This window comes from Pan paniscus, chromosome 6 (genome assembly GCF_029289425.2).
Source record: "Pan paniscus chromosome 6, NHGRI_mPanPan1-v2.0_pri, whole genome shotgun sequence".
Taxonomy (NCBI): Eukaryota; Metazoa; Chordata; class Mammalia; order Primates; family Hominidae; genus Pan; species Pan paniscus.
Window position 1 is genome coordinate 39,236,505 of NC_073255.2, and position 27,633 is coordinate 39,264,137.

Genomic DNA, 27,633 nt, shown 5'->3' on the forward strand with positions numbered 1-27,633 from the left:
AATAACTAAGATCAGAGCAGAACTGAAGGAGATAGAGACACGAAAAACCCTTAAAGAAATCAATGAATCCAGGAGCTGGTTTTTTGAAAAGATCAACAAAATGGACAGACCATTAGCAAGACTAACAAAGAAGAAAAGAGAGAAGAATCAAATAGACGCAATAAAAAATGATAAAGGGGATATGACCACCGATCCCACAGAAATACAAACAACCATCAGAGAATACTATAAACTCCTCTACGCAAATAAACTAGAAAATCCAGAAGAAATGGATAAATTCCTCAACACATACACCCTCCCAAGACTAAACAAGGAAGAAGTTGAATCTCTGAATAGACCAATAACAGGCTCTGAAATTGAGGCAATAATTAATAGTTTACCTACCAAAAAAAGTCCAGGACCAGAAGGATTCACAGCCGAATTCTACCAGAGGTACAAGGAGGAGCTGGTACAATTCCTTCTGAAACTATTCCAATCAATAGAAAAAGAGGGAATCCTCCCTAACTCTTTTTATGAGGCCAGCATCATCCTGACACCAAAGCCTGGCAGAGACACAACAAAAAAAGAGAATTTTAGACCAATATCCCTGATGAACATTGATGCAAAAATCCTCAATAAAATCCTGGCAAACCGAATCCAGCAGCACATCAAAAAGCTTATCCACCATGATCAAGTGGGCTTCATCCCTGGGATGCAAGGCTGGTTCAACACACATAAATCAATAAACGTAACCCAGCATATAAACAGAACCAACAACAAAAACCACATGATTATCTCAATAGATGCAGAAAAGGCCTTTGACAAAATTCAACAACACTTCATGCTAAAAACTCTCAATAAAATAGGTATTGATGGAACATATCTCAAAATAATAAGAGCTATTTATGACAAACCCACAGCCAATACTGAATGGGCAAAAACTGGAAGCATTCCCTTTGAAAACTGGCACAAGACAGGGATGCCCTCTCACCACTCCTATTCAATATAGTGTTGTAAATTCTGGCCAGGGCAATTGGGCAAGAGAAAGAAATAAAGGGTATTCAATGAGGAAATGAGGAAGTCAAATTGTCCCTGTTTGCAGATGACATGATTGTATATCGTCTCAGCCCAAAATCTCCTTAAGCTGATAAGCAACTTCAGCAAAGTCTCAGGATACAAAATCAATGTGCAAAAATCACAAGCATTCCTATACACCAATAACAGACAACCAGAAAGCCAAATCATGAGTGAATTCCCATTCACAATTGCTTCAAAGAGAATAAAATACCTAGGAATCCAACTTACAAGGGATGTGAAGGACCTCTTCAAGGAGAACTACAAACCACTGCCTAATGAAAAAAAAGAGGACACAAACAAATGGAAGAACATTCTGTTCTCATGGATTGGAAGAATCAATATTGTGAAATGGCCATACTGCCCAAGGTAATTTATAGATTCAATGCCATCCCCATCAAGCTACCAATGACTTTCTTCACAGAATTGGAAAAAACTACTTTAAATTTCATATGGAACCAAAAAAGAGCCCCCATATCCAAGACAATCCTAAGCAAAAAGAACAAAGCTGGAGGCATCACGCTACCCGACTTCAAACTATACTACAAGGCTACAGTAATCAAAACAGCATGGTACTGGTACCAAAACAGAGATATAGACCAATGGAACAGAACAGAGGCCTCAGAAATAACACCACACATCTACAACCATGTGATCTTTGACAAACCTGACAAAAACAAGCAATGGGGAAAGGATTCCCTATTTAATAAATGGTGCTGGGAAAACTGGCTAGCCATATGTAGAAAGCTGAAACTGGATCCCTTCCTTACACCTTATACAAAAATTAATTCAAGATGGATTAAGACTTAAATGTTAGACCTAAAGCCATAAAAACCCTAGAAGAAAACCTAGGCAATACCTTTCAGGACATAGGCATGGGCAAAGACTTTATGACTATAACACCAAAAGCAATGGCAACAAAAGGCAAAATAGACAAATGGGATCTAATTAAACTAAAGAGCTTCTGCACAACAAAAGAAACTACCATCAGAGTGAACAGGCAACCTACAGAATGGGAGAAAGTTTTTGCAATCTACCCATGTGACAAAGGGCTAATATCCAGAATCTACAAAGAACTCAAACAAATTTACAAGAAAAAAAAAAACCCCTCAAAAATGGGCAAAGGAAACCAACAGACACTTCTCAAAAGAAGACATTTATGCAGCCAATAGACACAAGAAAAAATGCTCATCATCACTGATCATCAGAGAAATGTAAATCAAAACCACAATGAGATACCATCTCACACCAGTTAGAATGGTGATAATTAAAAAGTCAGGAAACAGATGCTGGAGAGGATGAGGAGAAATAGGAACACTTTTACACTGTTGGTGGGAGTGTACATTAGTTCAACCATTGTGGAACACAGTGTGGCGATTCCTCAAGGATCTAGAACTAGAAATACTATTTGACCCAGAAATCTTATTACTGGTATATACCCAAAGGATTATAAATCATGCTACTATAAAGACACATGCACACGTATGTTTATTGCAGCACTATTCACAATAGCAGAGACTTGGAACCAACCCGAATGTCCATCAATGATACACTGTATTAAGAAAACATGGAACATATACATCATGGAATACTATGCAGCCATAAAAAAGGATAAGTTCATGTCCTTTGCAGGGACATGGATGCGCTGGAAACCACATTCTGAGCAAACTATCACAAGGACAGAAAACCAAACACCGCATGTTCTCACTCATAGGTGAGAACTGAACAATGAGAACACTTGGACACAGAGCAGGGAACATCACACCCTGGGGCCTGTCATTGGGTTGTGGGAGGGCAGGGGAAGGGATAGCATTAGGAGAAGTACCTAATGTAAATGATGAGTTAATGGGTGCAGCAAACCAACATGGCACATGTATACCTATGTAACAAATCTGCACTTTGTGCACATGTACCCTAGGACTTAAAAGTATAATTAAAAAGAAAAGAAAAAAAAGAAAATTAATGCACAGCTTCAATAGCAATGTTTCCTAAGCCAGATACCTCTGTTTTCTGCTGTGTTTGCTATATTCACCACTGTTCATGCAGTTCTTGATACAATGCCTGCTGTGCAAAACTCAAGAATATTTATTAATGAAAGAATGACTCAGCCGGGCATGGTGGCTCATGCCTATAATCCCAGCACTTTGGGAGGCCGAGGCAGGTGGACCGCTTGAGGTCAGGAGTTCAAGACCAGCCTGGCCAACATGGTGAAATCCCATCTCTACTAAAAATACAAAAAATTAACCAGGGGTGGTGGTGCATGTCTGTAGTCCTAGCTACTCAGGAGGCTGAGGCAGGAGAATCACTTGAACCTGGGAGGCGGAGGTTACGGTGAGCTGAGTTCATGCCACTGCACTCCAGCCTGGGTGACAGAGCAAGACTCCGTCTCAAAAAAAAAAAAAAAAAAAAAAAAGAAAAGAAAAGAAAAGAAAAAAAGGAATGACTCTCACAATTCAATATTTCACTTTTTCATGTGCCATAGTAGCTCTTTTTTTATTCTAAGTTAAAGAAAAGGTGAATTTTTCTAAATAGCAATACAGAAATAATAATACATTTGGGATTCTTTACTGCATCTAATCTTGAATTACCCATACCTGCATGTTCGGTGGAGCTGGAACTATTCAGATTTCTATTCATTGGGATACATTTAACCCATATTACATGCTTATAGAGCAAAGACATCAAACAAACTGTTTTAGAATATGAGATGTTAAAGAAAAACATGATCTCAAATCCTAGGCAAACGCAGTGCAGCATATGAATGTGTTGGGTAGTAGCTTTCATGTATAGCAGAATAGCGTTAGGCATGTTGCAAAGTTCTAGTATCAGTTTCCAACAATTTCCTTTTTATCAATTCCTGTGATCATCGCTGAGAAGCCTCTAACATAATGTGTCTTCTGCTAACACTACTGGTACAGCATTATCCACAGACTTTTTCCATGCTAATCCTAGCCACAGACTTTTGGTGATTCTTTCCCTTATCATCCACTCCCTGGGCTCTTTGGTGTGGGACTTGAAGAAGAGAAGCCTCAGAGAAGCATTGCTTCTGAGGAAGAACTAGATACGTGGCGAAGGTGTAGTATGTTTGAGAGACAATACAGTGAAAGGAACGAATGAAACAAGAGGTGAAAATTAAGGATCTTGAGAAAATGAAAGCAAAACAAGACATCTGACTGGTCTTCTGCTCACTGTCCCTCCCATCCATTAAAGAAACTACACAGAGGGGAGCATAAGTGACAGAATAATGTGATTTTAAACATTCCACACTGTCAAAAATATGAGTAGGAATAGAAAAAAAAATCAGACTGCACTCATGTAAAACTACTACAAAAAATCAGTAAATAGAAGTCTCTGCTGATTAAAAGCCTTTTCATAAAGGCATTCATGAAGCTGACAAAAAGGTATAACACTCCAAACTGCACAAAAAAGTTTGTGTATGGGAAAAATTACTTAGACTCAGAAAAACAAGAACTAAGAACAGGAATGGAAAGACAACAAGAATAAATAAAAGGGAAGTTAATTGAGCTCAGGAAAGAAATAGAAGAAAACTATAAATTTATATCAGACATGAAAGCACATGGAGAACTAATGCAAAAAAATCAGGAAGCAAAATTTTACACATATCAAGTAATGAAAATACAAGCAAAATAATAATCATAAAACAGACTAACTCTAAGTTGATGATCAAATAGAATCAAATATAATGAGTCATTAGTGAAAATAAAAAATCACCTTGAATCAGAAATTCTAGGCTGGGTGCAGTGGCTCATGCCTTTAATCCCAGCACTTCGGGAGGCTGAGGTAGGTGAGGTCAGGAGTTCAAGACCAGCCTGACCAACATGGTGAAATCCCATCTCTACTGGAAAAAAAAAAAAAGTACAAAAACTGGTTGGGCTTGGTTGTGCACACCTGTAATCCCAGCTACTTGGGAGGCTGAGGCAGGAGAATTGCTTGAACCCGGGAGGCAGAGGTTGCAGTGAGCCGAGATCGCATCACTGTACTCCACCTGGGCGATAGAGCAAGACTCCATCTAAAAAAAAAAAAAAAAAAAGAAAGAAAGATTAAATCTAAAAGCAGAAATGGACAAAGAAGAAGAGAGAAATATAAAAGAGTTGACTGAATCCAGGAAAGAAGTGGAAGAAAAAGACAATTTTCTGAGAAATGAAGAAATAAATCGCAAGTAGCCAAGAGATAACAGATTTGAATGGCCAGGTGTGGTGGCTCATGCCTTGAATCTTAGCACTTTGAGAGGCCTAGGAAGGTGGATTGCTTGAGCCTAAAGTTTCAAGATCAGCCTGGGCAACATAGTGAGACATGTCACTCTCTCTATATATCATAAAGGAAAATTAAATAAAAGGTATTGAAGAAAGGTGAAAAGCAATCAAGAAAAAAGACATAACATAGAGAAGAGAGTTTTAGAAAAAAGTCAAAGAGAAAGTCATAGAAATGGACAACTGTTAGAGAAGCAGTAATATTCATATTATCAGAATACATAAAGAAGAAAAATAATGGAAGAGAGATAATAACTGAAGTTATTATTCACAAAAACTTTCCATACACAGTGAAATGGTTCCTTGTGTACCTGAGAAGATTAAAGCTGAATGTCCAACTTCTGGACATCTTCTAGACAAATTACCAAAAATACAGATAATTTCCTCAATATCCATTTCCTCCGGGAAATGGATAATTTACAAAGACAAAGGAATTAGACTAATTCCTTTTAACATCCACTTGTAAAGCAAGGAGACAATGGAGCAGCACTTTCAGAAAACTCAGTGAAAGAAAATGTGAACCGGGGGTTTTATGTACAGCCAAACTGTCCTTCACGCATCAACCAATATATAGTTTTTAACATACAAGAATTTAGGAAATACTGAGACAATCATTCTTTCCTAAGTAGATCTTCCTAATCTACTGGAGAGATGAGCTTCCTCCAACAGAGTGATGACTGGGGAAAATTCAAATAAAGCATTGATATGAGCATTATAAAATATATATATATAATAATATATATAATATATAAAGTATATACACATCTATATATCAGTGAGCATTATAAAATATATAAATAAGATAAAGCATTATAAAATATATAAATAAAATAAAGTTGGAATAAGTATAGAAAAACAATATTCAAATGTTATATATTATGACAAAGTAGAAATAAAGCATTTATTAAAAATAGAAGGGAGAGGGAGCCGGGCGCGGTGGCTCATGCCTGTAATCCCAGCACTTTGGGAGGCCGAGGCGGGCAGATCACGAGGTCAGGTGATCGAGACCATCCTGGCTAATACGGTGAAACCCCTTCTCTACTAAAAATACAGAAAAATTAGCCGGGCATGGTGACGGGTGCCTGTAGTCCCAGCTACTCGAGAGGCTGAGGCAGGAGAATGGTGTTAACCCGGGGGCAGAGCCTGCAGTGAGCCAAGATCGTGCCACTGCACTTCAGCCTAGGCGACAGAGAAAGACTCCGTCTCAAAAAATAATAAATAAATAAATAAATAAATAATAAATAATAAAAATAGAAGGGAGAGGAAACTAAGAAATAGATGAAGTTATTGTTATATGTTAATCGGTGGTATTTACAGATTTCAAACACCAAAACAAAAAAACCGTGATATATCAAATAGTAAAGGTTAAATAAGAAAAATAAGGGGGGGATTAGGACATGTAAAAAACTATAAATGCAAAACTAGTTAATAAAACAAAATTACAAATATTCCTAAATTCCAAAAACTGGAATATATATCTAAAATACATAAGCACATAAATATACAATATTTATATTAAAAAGGAAATATATGGAAAGTATATATCATCTATCTATATTCACATGTCTATAAAGAATACACATATAGAGAGAAGCATACAAAATAAAATACATATAATCATAAAATATTTTGATAGTGAAGATGACACATATTGGTCATAATAAATCAACTTATCTATTACAAGAATAAGATGCTCAATTTAGTTCACAAAATGTACCCCAACTCTGTGCTGTATTCAAGAGAGACAAAGTAATTCAGAAAAGCTAAAAATAAAGAAACAGACTCATTTATACTAGGCAAATGGAAACAAAAAGAGCAGGGTAGCAATCCTAATGTCAGAAAAATAATTAAATCCCAAAGACATTAGATGTGACAAAGACGGTTTTTTTTTTTTTTAACACTAAAGGCTACAATTCACAGTGAAGATAAAATACCTGTGGCTATCTATATGCACAAATAAAATAGCAATCATCTTTATGAAACAAAACTACAGGGAGGACAAGGAGACATACTTAGAAATACACTAATAATAGGAGACTTTAATATACCTCTCACAGTATAAGACAGATAAAGTTGACAAAAAAATGAGATAGACAATTTAAACAACATAATCGATTGAGCAGATCTTGTGGACGTACATCAAACCGTACAACATGATAATAGAGTATATGTATTCTTCTCAGGTGCACATGACATGGATCACGTGTTAGGAAATAAAGAACATGTCAGTAACTCTTAAAAACCAGAAATATTGTAAGGCACACCTTCTGGTCACAAGGCAACAAAACTATAATTTGCTACAAAAACAAAAGTAGCAACAAAAGGAAAGTCTCTTCTATCTAGACCTTAAAACAATTCCTATTATAGTAGAATGATTTATAATCCTTTGGGTATATATCCAGTAATGGGATTGCTGGGTCAAATGGTATTTTTGGTTCTGGATCCTTGAGGAATCATCACACTGAATGTTTATTGCAGCACTGTTCACAATAGCAAAAACTTGGAACCAACCCAAATGCCCATCAATCATAGACTGGATAAAGAAAATGCAGCACATATGTACCATGGAATACTATGCAGCCATAAAAAAGGATGAGTTCATGTCCTTTGCAGGGACATGGATGAAGCTGGAAACCATCATTCTCAGCAAACTAACACAGGAACAGAAAACCAAACACCGGCCGGGTGCCGTGGCTCATGCTTGTAATCCCAACACTTTGGGAAGCTGAGGCGGGTGGATCATCTGAGGTCAGGAGTTTGAGACCAGCCTGACCAACATGGAGAAACCTCGTCTCTACCAAAAATAAAAAAATTATCCGGGCATGGTGGTGCATGCCTATAATCCCAGCTACTTGGGAGGCTGAGGCAGGAGAATCACTTGAACCTGGGAGACCGAGGTTGCAGTGAGCTGAGATCTTGCCATTGCAGTCCAACCTGGGCAACAAAAGCGAAACTTTGTCTCAAATAAATAAAAAAAAAAAAAATAAAACCAAATACCGCATATTCTTACTCGTAAGTGGAAGCTGAACAATGAGAACACATGGACACAGGTAGAGGAACATCACACACCAGGGCCTGTCGAGGGGTGGGGGGTTAGGGGAGGGAGATAGCATTACGAGAAATACCTAATGTCGATGATGGGTTGATGAGTGCAGCAAACCACCATGGCAAGCGTATACCTATGTAACAAACCTGCACATGTATCCCAGAACTTAAAAAAAAAATTCTATTAAAAGCTCCTGGATGTAGGCCAGGCATGGTGGCTCACACCTGTAATTCCAGCACTTGAGGAGGCCAAGACCAGGAGTTCAAGATCAGACTGGCTAACATGGTGAAACCCTGTCTCTACTAAAACAAATACAAAAATTAGGTGGGTGTGGTGGCACATGCCTGTAATCCTAGCTACTCAGGAGGCTGAGCCATGAGAATTGCTTGAACCCAGGAGGTAGAGGTTGCAGTGAGCTGAGATCAGGCCACTGCATTCCAACCTGGGGGACAGAGTGAGACTCTGCCTCAAAAACAAACAAACAAACAAACAAACAAACAAACAAATCTCCTGGAAGAAAGGGAAAACACAAACTGAAATGACAGATTTATGAAAATTCCTTGCTCTAAACACATTTTTCAATAAAAATGAGAGAAGACAAATAAATAAATTAAATTTTCAGCTCAAAACACTAGAGGAAAGAACAGCAACATAAATAAAAATAGGACACAAAATTGTTACCAAAATATTTCAGTTCTGTTTTTAAAGTTGCAAATGGGGGTGTCAGAGAAAATTTAGTTCTGAAATGCCAATCTGATCTTCTAATAATTTTTACTTTATGTCTTTGTTCCTCAAACCACCACAGCAATGGCATGAGCAACATTTTCTCTAATAGCACTTATGGTTCTCAGCCTTTTCTAGTAAGACATTATCAGATGTGCTACTACTGCCCAGGAAGGAATGACTCTTTAGATCAAAGAATGTATGAATGATGACATGTTTGGGGGTATTTGCAATTAATTAAACTAGTATGCAATGGCTTCTAAGTCAAAAGGAAGAAGGGATTCAGAAGAAAGCCTTTTCCTCTCTGCAATTTTTTTTCTCTACTTGTCTTGTAAGATAGCAAAGAGTCAAATGAACCTTTTCATATACTAGTTGAACTATCCAGGATTGAAATGACAACCAGATCAAAACTATCTAAGTGTAGTTATAAATTACAGAAGGCAGAAGCAATGTCAAATATAGACGTGAGGCACATGATCCAATGCAGAGTCAAAAATATTGTACCGTCTGTAATCCCAGCACTTTGGGAGGCTGAGGCAGGTGGATCACGAGGTCAGGAGATCGAGGCCAGCTTGACCAGCATGGTGAAACCCCGTCTCTACTAAAAATATAAAAATTAGCCAGGCCTGGTGGTAAGCGCCTGTAATCCCAGCTACTCGGGAGGCTGAGGCAGGAGAATCGCTCGAACATGGGAGGCGGAGGTTGCAGTGAGCCGAGACTGTGCCACTGCATTCCAGCCTGGGCAACAGAGTGAGACTCCATCTCAAAAAAAAAAAAAAAAAAAGAATTGTACACGCCTGATTCAGCAAATGGAATTCATTGTGTCTGAAGATTTAGCCTGAGATCTTCTTGAAGAAAAAAATTCATATTTGAAAAAGTCATTAAGATGTGCATTTCTCAGTTAACTTTGTCTTTGTATAAGTAACAGGAGGATACACTGGAGAAGGAAGGAAGGATGAGAGAGAGTGAGAGAAAAAGAAAAGACAGAAAACCTCTTTATATTAATTCCTCTGCTAGATGCTTTTGTGTATATCATCTTATTTAATGTGCACCCAAATAGTGTAAAATGATGTCATTTACCCTCTATTTTATGTTTTAGGGAAATGACTCTTTTAGAGATTTACAAGGTTATTATGCTAATAGATGACTGAAGTGCAATAGAAGTTCATATTTTTCTGAATTCAAAGCAAAATCATCTTTATATAACTCTGCCTTTGTTTTCCCCTGTTCCTCTCATTCTTCCTTCTTTCACTCCATAAATATTTCCTGACTGCCAGTGTGCCAGGTACTGTTCTAGGCATGAGGGGTGGAGCAATGAACCAGACAAAGTCCTTGCTCTCATAGAACATACATTTTAATGGAGGAGACTGAACATGAACAGATGTATGAAGAAGAAAAGGATCAGATTGTGATATACAGTACGAAGATAATTAAGCTAGTATAATAAGAGAGGGTGATTGCATGACTGCTTTAGATTGCAAGGCAGGGCAGACTGCTCTGAGAAGAGGATGTCGCTCCAAGGACAGATATTAACAAGGAATGAGTTTCTGTGTTTGAGGAGCAGAAAGAAGGCTAGTGGCTCTGGAGTGTAGGGAATGGGAGAGAACGATCTGAAATAGGTCACAGAGGTTAGTAGCAGCCTGATTGAGTAAAAATTTGTAAATTGCAGTACAGAATGTGGGTTCCATCTTGAGGATGGTGGAAACTTTTAAACTGGAATTTAAGACCTACTTTAAGTTTTGACATATCACACTAGAGCAGTGGGATCATAATAATGCAAGCTTTAAATCCTCCCCAATCATCTTCAACCAAGTGGATCATCTAGGACAGCAAAGGGAAAAAATCCTATAGACTATATTTTCAGCAAAATGATGGGCAAAGATTGTTTAATATCTTTATGGGCTCCAAGTTGTGGAAAAGGGAAAAAAAACACTGCACACGGATATAGACAGGTCAGTGCTGTGATAGTCTAAAGGGCTTATCTTTGCTCTCAAAATTATCTGGCAAAAACTTCCTCCCAACGGGTCTAAACCTCACCTCATGGATACAGAATCAAAATGGAGCAAGACAATGATGCGATCAAGGGAGAGAGACGCCTAAAAGAAAGAGATCCTGGTAAATACTGAGCAAGAAAATCATTCTATCTAAAGATGAGAGCATTTCGCAGGACGGCAAGGCCATTGGAGCTCTAGAAAACATAGGACTCCAAACACAGAAAACATTCTTGACCCAGATCCAGCTCTGAGAGAGAGACAGAGAGAGAGAGAGAGAGAGAGAGAGAGAGAAGGCTGGCAAGGCAGTGAGACCATGTTCCAGTCCTTTCGGTAGTAGTAAGAAGCTCTTGAGCTATGAAGTTGTGAAACCACCACGGCCCATCCCCTTTCTCTCACAGAAAAATCTAGTTGTTGAAACATGGAAACCAAGAAGGAATATGATAAGACCCTGTACAGAATCACAAAAAGAAAAGTAGATATAAACATACCAGATGACATTCTGATAGATAATGAAAGCATACCAGAAACAGGACCACAAAGCAGACAAAACATGTAACCATATTCCTAATGATTCAAAAGACATTTTAAAAATGTGGCTTTGAAAGAAGGGCACATATCAGAACCAGAACAACTTAGAAATAATATGATTAGGCAATACAAATGAAATGATACAGTTAGGCAACAAATATGAAATGAGGGACTGACTTACACAGAAAAGGAATGAAATTCTGAAATAAAACACAAATAAGAAGGTATATAAGATAGACATCATGGAAAACATAAGGCAACATGGGAAATAAAGGAAAAAGGTGAAAATTGGGAAGTAAAGGATAAAGGGAATTTTTTTCAGAAGAAATAAAATGGATTTGAGGGCAAGTTATGCATAAAAAAAGTCTATTAGTTTCAACCATTGTGGAAGACAGTGTGGCAATTCCTCGAGGGTCTAGAACCAGAAATACCATTTGACCCAGCAATCCCATTACTGGGTATATGCCCAAAGACTTATAAATCACTCTACTATAAAGACACATGCACATTTATGTTTATTGCAGCACTGTTCACAATAGCAAAGACTTGGAACCAATCAAAATGCCTATCAATGATAGACTGGTTAAAGAAAATGTGGCACATATACACCATGGAATACTATGAAGCCATAAAAAAGAATGAGTTCATGTCCTTTGCAGGGACATGGATGAAGCTGGAAGCCAACATTCTCTGCAAACTAATACAAGAACAGAAAACCAAACACCGCATGTCCTCACTCATAAGTGGGAGTTGAATAATGAGAACACATGGACATAGGGAGGGGAACATCACACATGGGGGTCTGTCGGGGGTGAGGGGCTAGCGGAGGGATAGCATTAGGGAGAAATACCTAATGTAGATGGCGGGTTGATGGGTGCAGCAAACTGCCATGGCAAGTGTATACCTATGTGACCATCCTGCACATTCTGCACATGTATCCCAGAACTTAAAGTATAATTAAAAAAAAAGGAAAGAAGATCAAATATTCATATAATTGGTGATACTGAAGCAGAGCTGTGGAAGAGAATAAACCTTAGGAAAACTCAATTTTTTCCTAAAATAAAAGAATTGAAATTTTATATTCAAAGGGCACATCATACATCTTGGAAACACAACCCCAAACACAGAACAGAGAGATGTACCCTAGTAAAACTAAACGGTTTTAAGAAAAGAACTGAGAATCAAGGCAAAGAGCTATGCTATTTAAAAAGAAAAGGAAATGATATTTGGATGATATCCTGACAGTCTTTTTTTAATAGAAATTTCAAAAATACAAAACAATGAAAAAAACATGTTTAAGGTATTTATTGAAAAATATGAAACAGAATTTTTATTGTCATTAAAAATATCCTTTAATTATAAAGGCCCCATACAAATACTTATGAATATGGAAAGATCCTGTGAAGACTGATCTAATGAACCTTTCCTGAAGAATCTGCTAGAGAATGAGCATTAGACAAACTCATGTGACTGGAGAAGCTTCAATATAAAGTCTGGGAGTGATCATTTAATAAATTTTACTATGGAACTCAACTAAAACACAGGTATCTGGTAACAAAAATAGGTAAACATTTTGTGCTCTAACAATATAGAGATAATAAAATTAGCAAAAATGTAGGACGTGAGGGGAAGGTTAAGTGAAATGTAAGAACTTATTGATTGTGTTATGTGTATTAGCTGGGAGTAAAAGAAAAGCCTTTGAAACTCAACACCTAGTTATAGAAGTTAAATATGTTTAAAAGCACTCAATAACACTAAGGCAATACTAGGTGACTAAAACAGTGCAGTGAGGGAGAAGGAAGGAAGGGAGAAAAAAATTACAGTAATTTCACTACTGGTCATAATGGGGAAATGGGAATCTGTGAGTTTATCTAAAGAAAGAGGACTAAGTATATTCTGTAAAGGTGTTAGTAACAATTAGAATAAAATTACATTTTCTTTTTTATTTGAACTTTTATTTTAGATTCAAGGAGTACATATGCAGTTTGGTACACGAGTATATTGTGTGACGCTGAGGTTTGGATTACAGTTGAACCCCTCACCCAGGTAGTGATCACAGGACTTCATCAAAGAGTTCTGAAAGGAGTTTTAACCTTTGGCCCTTCTCTCCCCCGCTTGCAGTTGCCAATGTCTATTGCTCTCATTTGTATATCCATGTGTACCCTATGTTTAGCTCCAATTTATATGTGAGAACAATAAAAACAAAAACAAAAAAAACAAAAATATATGTGAGAACATGTGGTATTTGGTTTTCTGTTCTTGCATTAATTTGCTTAGGATAACCTCCAGCTGCATCCATGTTGCTGCAGAGGATATAATTTTATTCCTGTTTATGGCTGCATAGTATTTCATGGTGTATTTCTACCACTTTTCTTTATCCGATCCACTGTTGATGGCACCTAGGTTAATTCCATGTCTCTGCTATTGTGAGTGATGCTGCAATGAACATATGAGTGCATGTGTCTTTTGGGTAGAATGATTTATTTTCCTTTGAGTATATACTCAGTAATAGGACTGCTGAGTCAAATGGTCCTCAGATTTAAGTTCTTTGAGAAATCTCCAGATTGCTTTCCACAGTGGCTGAACTAATTTGCATTCCCACCAGCAGTGTATAAGCATTCCCTTTTCTTTATGGCCTTGCCAACATCTGTTATTTTTTGACTTTTTAATAATAGCCATTCTGACTGGTGTGAGATGATGTCTCATTGTGGTTTTGATTTGCATTTCTCTGATGATTAATGATGCTCGGCATTTTTTCATATGTGTTTGCTGCCTGTATAACTTCTTGTGAAAAGTATCCATTCATGACTTTTGCCAATTTTAATGGGGTTGCTTTTGTTTGTTGATTTGTTTAAGTTTCTCATAGATTCTGGATAGTAGACCTTTGTCAGATGCATAGTTTGCAAATATTTTTTCTCATTCTATAGTTTGCCTGTTTACTCTGTTGTTAGATTCTTTTGCTGTGCAGAAGCTCTTTAGTTTAATTAGGTTCCCCTTTAATTTTTGTTTTTGTTGCAATTACTTTTGAGGACTTAATCATAAATTATTTGCCAAGGCCAAGGTCCAGAAGGGTATTTCCTAGGTTTTCTTCTAGGATTTTTATAGTTTTAAATCTTACATTTAAGTTTTTATTCACCTTGAGTTAATTTTTTGTATATGGTCACAGGTAGCAGTTTAGTTCCATTCTTCTGGATATGGATAGCCAAATATCTCAGCACAATTTACTGAATACGGTATTTTTTTTACCCATTATTTATTTTTATCAACTTTGTCAAAGATCAGTTGTTGTAAATGCGTGGCTTTATTTCTGGGTTTTCCATTCTGTCCCATTGATCTATATGTCTGTTTTTATATTAGTACCATGATGTTTTGGTTACTGTAGCCTTGTAGTATAGTTTGAAGTCAGGTAATATGATGCTTCTGGCTTTGTTCTTTTTGCTTAGAATTGCTTTGGCTATTCAAGCTCTTTTTTGGTTCCATATAAATTTTAGAATAGTTTTTCTTTCTAATTCTTTGAGAAATGACATTGGTATTTGAGAGAAAGAGTAGTGAATCTGTAGATTGCTTTAGGCAGCATGGCCATTTTAAGGGTATTGATTCTTCCAATCTATGAGCATGGAATGATTTTTTTATTATTTTGTGTCATCTATGATTTCTTTTAGCAGTGTTCTGTAGTTCTTCTTGCAGAGATCTTTCACTTTCTTGTAAAATTACAACACTTTCTACACACACACACACACACACACAGATCACATACAAATACCCCTCCTGACAGAAGAGCAAGGAAAACAAACACACAGTGAAAGATTTTTATTGTATAAATAAACATACATTATATTATCTCAGATATTAAATAACAAGATTTGCAGACTAAGCAAAACCCAATGCTTTACATTACTCCTGAAATGTATCTAAAATGAATGATTCAGAAAGGTTAAATACAAAAGGATGCTAAAAATTGTACCAGAAACATTTAAGCAAAAAGAAAGTGGAGGTCATAATTTTTATATTAGACAAAAATAGAATTCAGATCAAAGAACATTAAATAAGACAGAAGAGAGGCACTTTACACTTCTAAAGGCTAAAATTTATGATGAAGATGGAATAGTTATTAAGAGTTATTCACTTAGTAACAAAGCATCAACTTGCATAAAGCAAAAACTATAGGAAAAGAAGAAATACAATAAACACACTGAAAATACAGAACTTTAACCATATTTTCAGAGTACTCTCACAGTTCAAAGACCAAAAAAATCCATAAGGATATAAATATATAATGAATAAGAAACTTATTTTCAATCACATGTGAACCAATTATGAAACTGATTAATGAATAGGCCTCAAATAAAACATCGGTAAATTCCAAATTTTATGTGTATGTATATATATGCATATTTGTGCATATATGTATATGTGTGCATATATGTATGAGTGCACATATATGTATATGTGCACACACATACATACATACACAGCATTCTCTGATAATTATGCAATAAAACTAGAAATTAACAATAAAGTAAGAAACAAAAATGACCTACCACATGGGTATGAAAAAGAAATAAATGACTAGCCTGGTAAGAATTAACACTTTAGAAAATGAATGACTGTAGTGCTTAGTTTGGAGATAGAGAAAGAGGATTTGCTGATGGATTGGATATGGTTAGGTACTATAGAGAGGTACCAGGACATCAACTAGATTTTGGGCTTAAGAAACTGGAACTAGTTGGGTCGGGCGCAGTGGCTCACGCCTGTAATACCAGCACTTTGGGAGGTCGAGGTGGGTAGATCACGCGGTCAGGAGATCGAGACCACCCTGGCTAACACGGTGAAACCCCGTCTCTACTAAAAATACAAAAAATTAGCCGGGCGAGGTGACGGGCCCCTGTAGTCCCAGCTAGTCCGGAGGCTGAGGCAGGAGAATGGCGTGAACCCGGGGGGCGGAGCCTGCAGTGAGCCGAGATCGTGCCACTGCACTCCAGCCTGGGTGACAGAGCGAGACTCCATCTCAAAAAAAAAAAGAAAAGAAAAAAAAAGAAACTGGAACTAGTTATTCAGGTGGGAAAGACTGGGAGAAAAGATAGTAATGATAGAAATAAAGATTCTATTTTGATCATGTTAAAAATGAGCTGCTTATTCAACATTTATTTGAGAACTGAATATATTCATCTTCCACCCCAAGAAGCCTATCAAATATTCCCTTTGAGCACATCCAATAATCTCCCTGAAAGGAGTTCTGGTCAACACATTTTGTTCCATTTCATTACTTTTCCAAGACAGTCTAGAGCTGCAGTATTTCAGTGCCCCATGTATACTGCTGACCTCAGTAACTGACCAGTTGTCCCACTTCTTGATCTAACTCTCTGACTGCACTGGTGACAGACCGGTGATTGGAACTCAGGTTTCCTGACTTTTTATCCATTTCCACGATTATGGCTTCAACTGAACATAGGCAAAACACAGACTTACTTTAAACAATTGTAGAGCATCAGCTCTTGCTAATTCTGAAGCTCTCTTTCATTTTAAATAACAAACACTTTATCCAAATATATGTGCAGTTGCCCTTCCTTCCTAACCTAGGCTTTCAGCAGTTGCTTTGACATGTATTTTGGAGATGTAAAGACTCATGTTATGTATATGCCAGTATTGGAAACGGTAAGCTAAGATGCATGTCCTGTTCTCTCCCACAGCTTGATATTTTTTCTGCTTTTCTTGGGACAGAATCACTTGGGTTTTATTTATTTATTTGATACTTGATTACATCTTATCAAATCCAATGCAGATTCTCATGCCAAGGATCTGACTGAAGGTCAAGAAAAAAAAGCATAAAATGTAAAAGGAAGTTCACAGGACGATTACACAGGACACAAGTCAGACTCAATAATTTTCTTAAAGACTCCAGTGGTCTACATTGGGTCAAGAATCTAAGCTCATTACCTAGTCAGCGTGAGCAAGAACCCAGAGAAAAGGACAGAAGCAGGTCATTACCACATCTTCTACCCATAATAAATCATAGAGTTAAAAGGAAGCTTTACAGATGATCTAGTATAGACTCTGTTGACTTTATAGAACTAACTTATATTTTACAGATAAGATACTTGAGCCCAGACACTTAACCCAGTAAGAGGGTGTAAGTCAGAATCAAAGGCCAACTGAGCGTCATGTTTTCTGCTGGGTCCAATTTGGATTGCCTAACTATTATTACCACTGCTACTGAGCTATGAGACTTATAGCTTCCCTGCAATAAAGGAAGTGAGTGAAAGAGACTGGTTGATTGGACTGGGGGGAGAGAAAAATTGAAATGGAAAAGAGAAGAGAATGAAATTTATTAAGTATGAACTATAGGTATACTCTATGGTATATATTTTATAGATGCTATCTAATTTAATCATCGCATAGATCCAGTTGGGTAGGTATCATCCCCGATTTACAGGCTAAGAAACTGAATTTAAGAGAGATGACATAATTTGCCAAGCCATAGAGCTACGCATTTATTTCTTGGCGTGCCTATTACATTGTTCATTGTTTTGACCCTTTCCTATAAGTAGTGTGTTGTTTCCAGATTTTTTTCTTTAATTGATGCTTAGTCTAGTATGAGAAGTTTCAGACTAGGAAATTAATTTAGTAGCAAGCAAAACAAGTAGCTTAAGAATCAGTTCGAAAGTCTGAATTAATATAATACATTTTAGAGTAGAATTTAAAGAAATATACACATATAAGAAGTGTTGGAACCCATTTTGAGTTAATTACTGTTTTTCAAATTTAGAATTACTTGTTCAATTTTAGAAGACCTATTGAGACTCTGAAGAAACGGACATTAAACCTATTAGCTTACAAAAATAATCAATATATTTTCAGTACTCAAGAGTGTGATAGTCTCTCCATGTATTCATTTCCTTTCGTGTCCCTCAGTAAATTTTGCAGTTATATATGTCACATATATTCCTTTTAAAATTTATTTCTAGTTTTTACATACATTATTGCTACTATAATTGGATTTTTCTTGTTAAAATTCCCATTCCATTTACCTGAAGTATGGGAGATATTAATTTTTCATATTTTAAAATTATAATCTCATTTATCATGTGATTCCTGGAGGTTTTTTGGAAGGAGAATTCTAGGGCTAAATATAATATAACCTGCGAATGATGATAATTTTGCCTATTTGTCACCAGATATGCCTCTTATTTCTGATTATTTTCATGTAGTTTTGGTTGGAAATGCAGAAACAACACTAAATGACTCATGCTGAGAGAATTCATCTTATTCCTGTTTCTGGATTCTAAGGAAATATCTCTGTTGCATTTTAAATGGTGATTGCTGGCTATTGGACTAAGGTTTTCTTAATTGGTTTTATAAATACTGTTACTTTTTTACTCATGTAACCAACTAAATAGTTGTCTTTTTTGACCAAATGATGAGATATTTGTAGATTTTCTAGTATTCAATCCTATGTTTTTGGAATGAAGCTAGCTGAGGCATACTGAATTACTTATTTAAAATATTACAGAAAGCAAGTTGTGACTATTTTATTTATGACTTTTTTAACAGATGAAAGAACTCTATAGTTTTTCCATTTGGGAACAAAATTATTAATTAATTTTATGTCTTTAAATGAATTTGAAACATTATATTTGTTTTTACATGGGGCAGTTTATAACAAGATATGTGCTTTGGAGAAGATTAAATTCACTTAAACAGCTTGGAAATTTGGGTACTTTTCCTTGCGAGTGTTTTTAACTTCTTCCTCAGTTTTTGATCTTTTTTATGTTTCTAATTTACTCAATTTTTAGAATTCACATTTTCCTAGAAAATAATTCATCTCATCAAAATTTTGTGAATATATTATCAAAACATTGACCACTATAGACTCATAAATGCTTTCAATATCCTCCTAATAACTTATCTAATTATTCATTTCTAATTTGGTGTATTTATGTCTTTTTTCTTGTATAAACTTGCAATTATGCCATTTTTTGTCCTTTTTCTAGTGAAACACCCTTACATCTGTAAATTGTAATTTTATATTTTCAACATATTATTTCTCATAATAATTTTTCTTCTTCCAGTTTAATTAGATTTTACCATTATTTTTAAATTTTGAGTTAAATTGCAATGGATTTGCATTGCTTCTTTTTAAGTAATAATGGAAACATTTAAAACCAGGAATTTTATTTTTAACTACCAATTGGCCACAATATGTAATTTTTTTATATGACTTGTTTTCACGATTTGTCTTTTGATTTTACATTTGCCCTCAAAATGTGGAATATATTTTATAAATATTTCCTCTTGGGTTGATTAATTTTATTTACTTAATTTTTAATAAACTTTAAGAATGCTCTTTCTATTGTGTTACAGAAATGTGTTTCATATAATCATTTAATATAATAGCAATTGCATTACATAGTTTGCAATTTCACATAGACTCAGAAATTTGTTTGAAACATACCTCATTAGGAACACACATGCTGTTACTATTGTTTGTATTATGTAAACAGAGCATTGGAGTCAAATGGCAGGCTTTAAAGTCTGGCTGATCACCATTGCACCGAGGCCCTCCCACTCTCTTGCTATGGACCTTCACTCATGTTTACTAAACACCTCTGAGTCTCAGTATTATCATTTGTAAGATGGGGTTAATTATACATATACAATCATGTGCTACATAATGATGTTTGCTCAACAATCAGTTGCATATATGACAGTGGTCTCATAAGATTATGCTACCATATTTTTACTGTACCTTTTTTATAGTAAATGCATTTAGGAACACAAACCTTTGCCATTATGTTACAATTGCCTACAGTTTTCAGCACAGTAACATGTGGTAAAGATTTGTAGCCCAGGAGCAATAGGCCATACCATATAGCCCAAGTGAATGATAGGCTTTATCATCTAGGTTTGTGCAAGTATACTCTATGATTTTTGCAAAACAACAAAATCACCTATTGACATGTTTTTCAGAAAGTATCTTTGTTCTCAAGCAATGCATGGTTGTATCTTTAGCTAAGATGATGAAGTAAAGCACTACGCATAACCCCTGGTGCAAAGCAAATTCGCAAATAGTCATTCTTTTTCTTGTTTGCTGTCTTAATCACTTAAAAATTGTAAATGATGGGGTAAAGTTTTCCTTTAATAAAAAAAGTTCATTTTTCCTGATTTATCCATATTCTAAGATGTTGCTTTATATGTTTCAGAAAGTATATATATAAATTTTGTTTTCCCCTTATCAATGCAAATTAAACTCTATTCAGTTAGTAATATTTGACTTGAGTTGTCTTTTTGCTAGTAGTAATATCATTGTCCCTGGTTTTCTCTGTGGTCACTTAACGATTTTTTTCTTTAATATTTTTGTGCCATTTTGTGTTACCTATATGTTGCTTACATTTAGATTTTTTTAAAAATAGGACTTTTTGTCATCTATTAGGGAATTTTTAACCACCTACCATTAATGTCACACAATGTGTTTGGTTATATTTTTGTGAATTTATATTTCTGTTTTAATTTCTTGCTCATTTCTTTTTGTCCTACATATGAAACATCTGTCCTCCTACCACTAGTGTTTTGAAAGCTATAATCCCTATGTGTGTTAACTTTACCTTTAATAAAAGTCCAGCATATAATACTCATGATTGAGAGGCTAGGCCCTGTGTTGCACACCTGTAATCTCAGCACTTCAGGAGGCCAAGGTGGGAGGATCACCTTAGCCCAGGAGTTGGAGGCTACAGTGAGCTATGATCATACCACTGCAATCCAGCCTGAGAGACAGAGAAAGACCCTATCTCAAAAACAAAAAGAACAAATAAATTGTGATTGAAAATATTGTGAAGGAAATAGCACCCATTCAAATGCTGTTATATAGGGAAAGAAAATCAGCAACTTTTGAAAAAAAATTTTAATCAGAACTTTTCCAACATATTACAGAGTCTGTGATTACAATTTAACATTTAAACAGGGATTTCAGACAATCAATTATTATTTGTATTAAATTCCTACACTCAAGAATAATTTGTCACATTTTTAATGTTTTATAATTATCTTGACAATATTTTGTTTCAAGAATGAATTTAAATGATTTTTTTAAACTTCCCAATTTTTAATAAATATTTTCCGAATTTTGGATTCTTTACATTAATTCTTTTATTCTATTAACCAAAATATGTTTAGTAATATTTTGAAAAAAAACATAATTTTTTTTAGATTTAAATAAAAAAGTTATTTGCTTTTACACAGAAGTGACACAATGTCTGCTATAAAAATTGGGAACCAATGTTTTTTCCTTTCAAAATTGCATTAATTTTGCTCCTTTTTTGTCACTTTTTTTTTTGCAAGTTTCTTTTTTTTTTTATTATACTTTAAGTTTTAGGGTACATGTGCACATTGTGCAGGTTAGTTACATATGTATACATGTGCCATGCTGGTGTGCTGCACCCACTAACTCGTCATCTAGCATTAGGTATATCTCCTAATGCTATCCCTCCCCACTCCCCACACCCCACAACAGTCCCCAGAGTGTGATATTCCCCTTCCTGTGTCCATGTGATCTCATTGTTCAATTCCCACCTATGAGTGAGAATATGCGGTGTTTGGTTTTTTGTTCTTGTGATAGTTTACTGAGAATGATGATTTCCAATTTCATCCATGTCCCTACAAAGGACATGAACTCATCATTTTTTATGGCTGCATAGTATTCCATGGTGTATATGTGCCACATTTTCTTAATCCAGTCTATCATTGTTGGACATTTGGGTTGGTTCCAAGTCTTCGCTATTGTGAATAATGCTGCAATAAACATACGTGTGCATGTGTCTTTATAGCAGCATGATTTATAGTCCTTTGGGTATATACCCAGTAATGGGATGGCTGAGTCAAATGGAATTTCCAGTTCTAGATCCCTGAGGAATCACCACACTGACTTCCACAATGGTTGAACTAGTTTACAGTCCTACCAACAGTGTAAAAGTGTTCCTATTTCTCCACATCCTCTCCAGCACCTGTTGTTTCCTGACTTTTTAATGATTGCCATTCTAACTGGTGTGAGATGGTATCTCATTGTGGTTTTGATTTGCATTTCTCTGATGGCCAGTGATGATGAGCATTTCTCCATGTGTTTTTTGGCTGCATAAATGTCTTCTTTTGAGAAGTGTCTGTTCATGTCCTTCGCCCACTTTTTGATGGGGTTGTTTGTTTTTTTCTTGTAAATTTGTTTGAGTTCATTGTAGATTCTGGATATTAGCCCTTTGTCAGATGAGTAGGTTGCAAAAATGTTCTGCCATTTTGTAGGTTGCCTGTTCACTCTGATGGTAGTTTCTTTTCCTGTGCAGGTCTTTACTTTAATTAGATCCCATTTGTCAATTTTGTCTTTTGTTGCCATTGCTTTTGGTGTTTTAGACATGAAGCCCTTGCCCATGCCTATGTCCTGAATGGTAATGCCTAGGTTTTCTTCTAGGGTTTTTATGGTTTTAGGTCTAACGTTTAAGTCTTTAATCCATCTTGAATTGATTTTTGTATAAGGTGTAAGGAAGGGATCCAGTTTCAGCTTTCTCCATATGGCTAGCCAGTTTTCCCAGCACCATTTATTAAATAGGGAATCCTTTCCCCATTGCTTGTTTTTCTCAGGTTTGTCAAAGATCAGATAGTTGTAGATATGTGGCGTTATTTCTGAGGGCTCTGTTCTGTTCCATTGATCTATATCTCTGTTTTGGTAACAGTGCCATGCTGTTTTGGTTACTGTAGCCTTGTAGTATAGTTTGAAGTCAGGTAGTGTGATGCCTCCAGCTTTGTTCTCTTGGCTTAGGATTGACATGGCGATGCGGGCTCTTTTTTGGTTCCATATGAACTTTAAAGTAGTTTTTTCCAATTCCGTGAAGAAAGTCATTGGTAGCTTGATGGGGATGGCATTGAATCTGTAAATTACCTTGGGCAGTATGGCCATTTTCACGATATTGATTCTTCCTACCCATGAGCATGGAATGTTTTTCCATTTGTTTGTATCCTCTTTTATTTCCTTGAGCAGTGGTTTGTAGTTCTCCTTGAAGATGTCCTTCACATCCCTTGTAAGTTGGATTCCTAGGTATTTTATTCTCTTTGAAGCAATTGTGAATGGGAGTTCCCTCATGATTTGGCTCTCTGTTTGTCTGTTATTGGTGTATAAGAATGCTTGTGATTTTTGTACATTGATTTTGTATCCTGAGACTTTGCTGAAGTTGCTTATCAGCTTAAGGAGATTTTGGGCTGAGACAATGGGGTTTTCTAGATATACAATCATGTCATCTGCAAACAGGGACAATTTGACTTCCTCTTTTCCTAATTGAATACCCTTTATTTCCTTCTCCTGCCTAATTGCCCTGGCCTGAACTTCCAACACTATGTTGAATAGGAGTGGTGAGAGAGGGCATCCCTGTCTTGTGCCAGTTTTCAAAGGGAATGCTTCCAGTTTTTGCCCATTCAGTATGATATTAGCTGCGGGTTTGTCATAGATAGCTCTTAATATTTTGAAATACATCCCATCAATACCTAATTTATTGAGAGTTTTTAGCATGAAGGGTTGTTGAATTTTGTCAAAGGCTTTTTCTGCATCTATTGAGATAATCATGTGGTTTTTGTCTTTGGCTCTGTTTATATGCTGGATTACATTTATTGATTTGCGTATATTGAACCAGCCTTGCATCCCAGGGATGAAGCCCACTTGATCATGGTGGATAAGCTTTTTGATGTGCTGCTGGATTCAGTTTGCCAGTATTTTATTGAGGATTTTTGCATCAATGTTCATCAAGGATATTGGTCTAAAATTCTCTTTTTTTGTTGTGTCTCTGCCTGGCTTTGGTATCAGAATCATGCTGGCCTCATAAAATGAGTTAGGGAGGATTCCCTCTTTTTCTGTTGACTGGAATAGTTTCAGAAGGAATGGTACCAGTTCCTCCTTGTACCTCTGGTAGAATTCGGCTGTGAATCCATCAGGTCCTGGATTCTTTTTGGTTGGTAAGCTATTGATTATTGCCACTATTTCAGCTCCTGTTATTGGTCTATTCAGAGATTCAACTTCTTCCTGGTTTAGTGTTGGGAGAGTGTATGTGTCCAGGAATTTATCCATTTCTTCTAGATTTTCTAGTTTATTTGCATAGAGGTGTTTGTAGTATTCCCTGATGGTAGTTTGTATTTCTGTGGGATCGGTGGTGATATCCCCTTTATCATTTTTTATTGCGTCTATTTGATTCTTCTCTCTTTTTTTCTTTATTAGTCTTGCTAGCGGTCTATCAATTTTGTTGATCTTTTCAAAAAACCAGCTCCTGGATTCATTAATTTTTTGAAGGTTTTTTTGTGTCTCTATTTCCTTCAGTTCTGCTCTCATTTTAGTTATTTCTTGCCTTCTGCTAGCTTTTGAATGTGTTTGCTCTTGCTTTTCTAGTTCTTTTAATTGTGATGTTAGGGTGTCAATTTTGGATCTTTCCTGCTTTCTCTTGTGGGCATTTAGTGCTATAAATTTCCCTCTACACACTGCTTTGAATGCGTCCCAGAGATTCTGGTATGTTGTGTCTTTGTTCTCGTTGGTTTCAAAGAACATCTTTATTTCTGCCTTCAATTCGTTATGTACCCAGTAGTCATTCAGGAGCAGGTTGTTCAGTTTCCATGTAGTTGAGCGGTTTTGAGTGAGATTCTTAATCCTGAGTTCTAGTTTGATTGCACTGTGGTCTGAGAGATAGTTTGTTATAATTTCTTTTCTTTTACATTTGCTGAGGAGAGCTTTATTTCCCAGTATGTGGTCAGTTTTGGAATAGGTGTGGTGTGGTGCTGAAAAAAATGTATATTCTGTTGATTTGGGGTGGAGAGTTCTGTAGATGTCTATTAGGTCCTCTTCGTGCAGAGCTGAGATCAATTCCTGGGTATCCTTGTTGACTTTCTGTCTCCTTGATCTGTCTAATGTTGACAGTGGGGTGTTAAAGTCTCCCATTATTAATGTGTGGGAGTCTAAGTCTCTTTGTAGGTCACTCAGGACTTGCTTTATGAATCTTGGTGCATATATATTTAGGATAGTTAGCTCTTCTTGTTGAATTGATCCCTTTACCATTATGTAATGGCCTTCTTTGTCTCTTTTGATCTTTGTTGGTTTAAAGTCTGTTTTATCAGAGACTAAGATTGCAACCCCTGCCTTTTTTGTTTTCCATTGGCTTGGTAGACCTTCCTCCATCCTTTTATTTTGAGCCTATGTGTGTCTCTGCATGTGAGATGGGTTTCCTGAATACAGCACACTGATGGGTCTTGACTCTTTATCCAATTTGCCAGTCTGTGTCTTTTAATGAGAGCATTTAGTCCATTTACATTTAAAGTTAATATTGTTATGTGTGAATTTGATCCTGTCATTATGATGTTAGCTGGTGATTTTGCTCGTTAGTTGATGCAGTTTCTTCCTACTCTCGATGGTCTTTACATTTTGGCATGATTTTGCAGTGGCTGGTACTGGTTCTTCCTTTCCATGTTTAGTGCTTCCTTCAGGAGCCCTTGTAAGGCAGGCCTGGTGGTGACAAAATCTCTCAGCATTTGCTTGTCTGTAAAGTATTTTATTTCTCCTTCACTTATGAAGCTTAGTTTGGCTGGATATAAAATTCTGCATTGAAAATTCTTTTCTTTAAGAATGTTGAATATTGGCCCCCACTCTCTTCTGGCTTGTAGGGTTTCTGCCGAGAGATACGCTGTTAGTCTGATGGGCTTCCCTTTGAGGGTAACGCAACCTTTCTCTCTGGCTGCCCTTAACATTTTTTCCTTCATTTCAACTTTGGTGAATCTGACAATTATGTGTCTTGGAGTTGCTCTTCTCGAGGAGTATCTTTGTGGCGTTCTCTGTATTTCCTGAATCTGAACGTTGGCCTGCCTTGCTAGATTGGGGAAGTTCTCCTGGATAATATCCTGCAGAGTGTTTTCCAACTTGGTTCCATTCTCCCCATCACTTTCAGGTACACCAATCAGACGTAGATTTGGTCTTTTCACATAGTCCCATATTTCTTGGAGGCTTTGCTGATTTCTTTTTATTCTTTTTTCTCTAAACTTCCCTTCTCGCTTTATTTCATTCATTTCATTTTCCATTGCTGATACCCTTTCTTCCAGTTGATCACATCAGCTCCTGAGGCTTCTGCATTCTTCACGTAGTTCTCGAGCCTTGGTTTTCAGCTCCATCAGCTCCTTTAAGCACTTCTCTGTATTGGTTATTCTAGTTATACATTCTTCTAAATTTTTTTCAAAGTTTTCAACTTCTTTGCCTTTGGTTTGAATGTCCTCCCATAGCTCAGAATAATTTGATCGTCTGAAGCCTTCTTCTCTCAGCTCGTCAAAGTCATTCTCCATCCAGCTTTGTTCCGTTGCTGGTGAGGAACTGCGTTCCTTTGGAGGAGGAGAGGTGCTCTGCTTTTTAGAGTTTCCAGTTTTTCTGTTTGGTTTTTTCCCCATCTTTGTGGTTTTATCTACTTTTGGTCTTTGATGATGGTGATGTACAGATGGGTTTTTGGTGTGGTTGTCCTTTCTGTTTGTTAGTTTTCCTTCTAACAGACAGGACCCTCAGCTGCAGGTCTGTTGGAGTACCCTGCAGTGTGAGGTGTCAGTGTGCCCCTACTGGGGGGTGCCTCCCAGTTAGGCTGCTCAGGGGTCAGGGACCCACTTGAGGAGGCAGTCTGCCCGTTCTCAGATCTCCAGCTGCATACTGGGAGAACCACTGCTCTCTTCAAAGCTGTCAGACAGGGACATTTAAGTCTGCAGAGGTTACTGCTGTCTTTTTGTTTGTCTGTGCCCTGCCCCCAGAGGTGGAGCCTACAGAGGCAGGCAGGCCTCCTTGAGCTGTGGTGGGCTCCACCCAGTTCGAGCTTCCTGGCTGCTTTGTTTACCTAATCAAGCCTGGGCAATGGTGGGCGCCCCTCCCCCAGCTTCACTGCCGCCTTGCAGTTTGATCTCAGACTGCTGTGCTAGCAATCAGTGATACTCCGTGGGCATAGGACCCTGCGAGCCAGGTGTGGGATATAATCTCGTG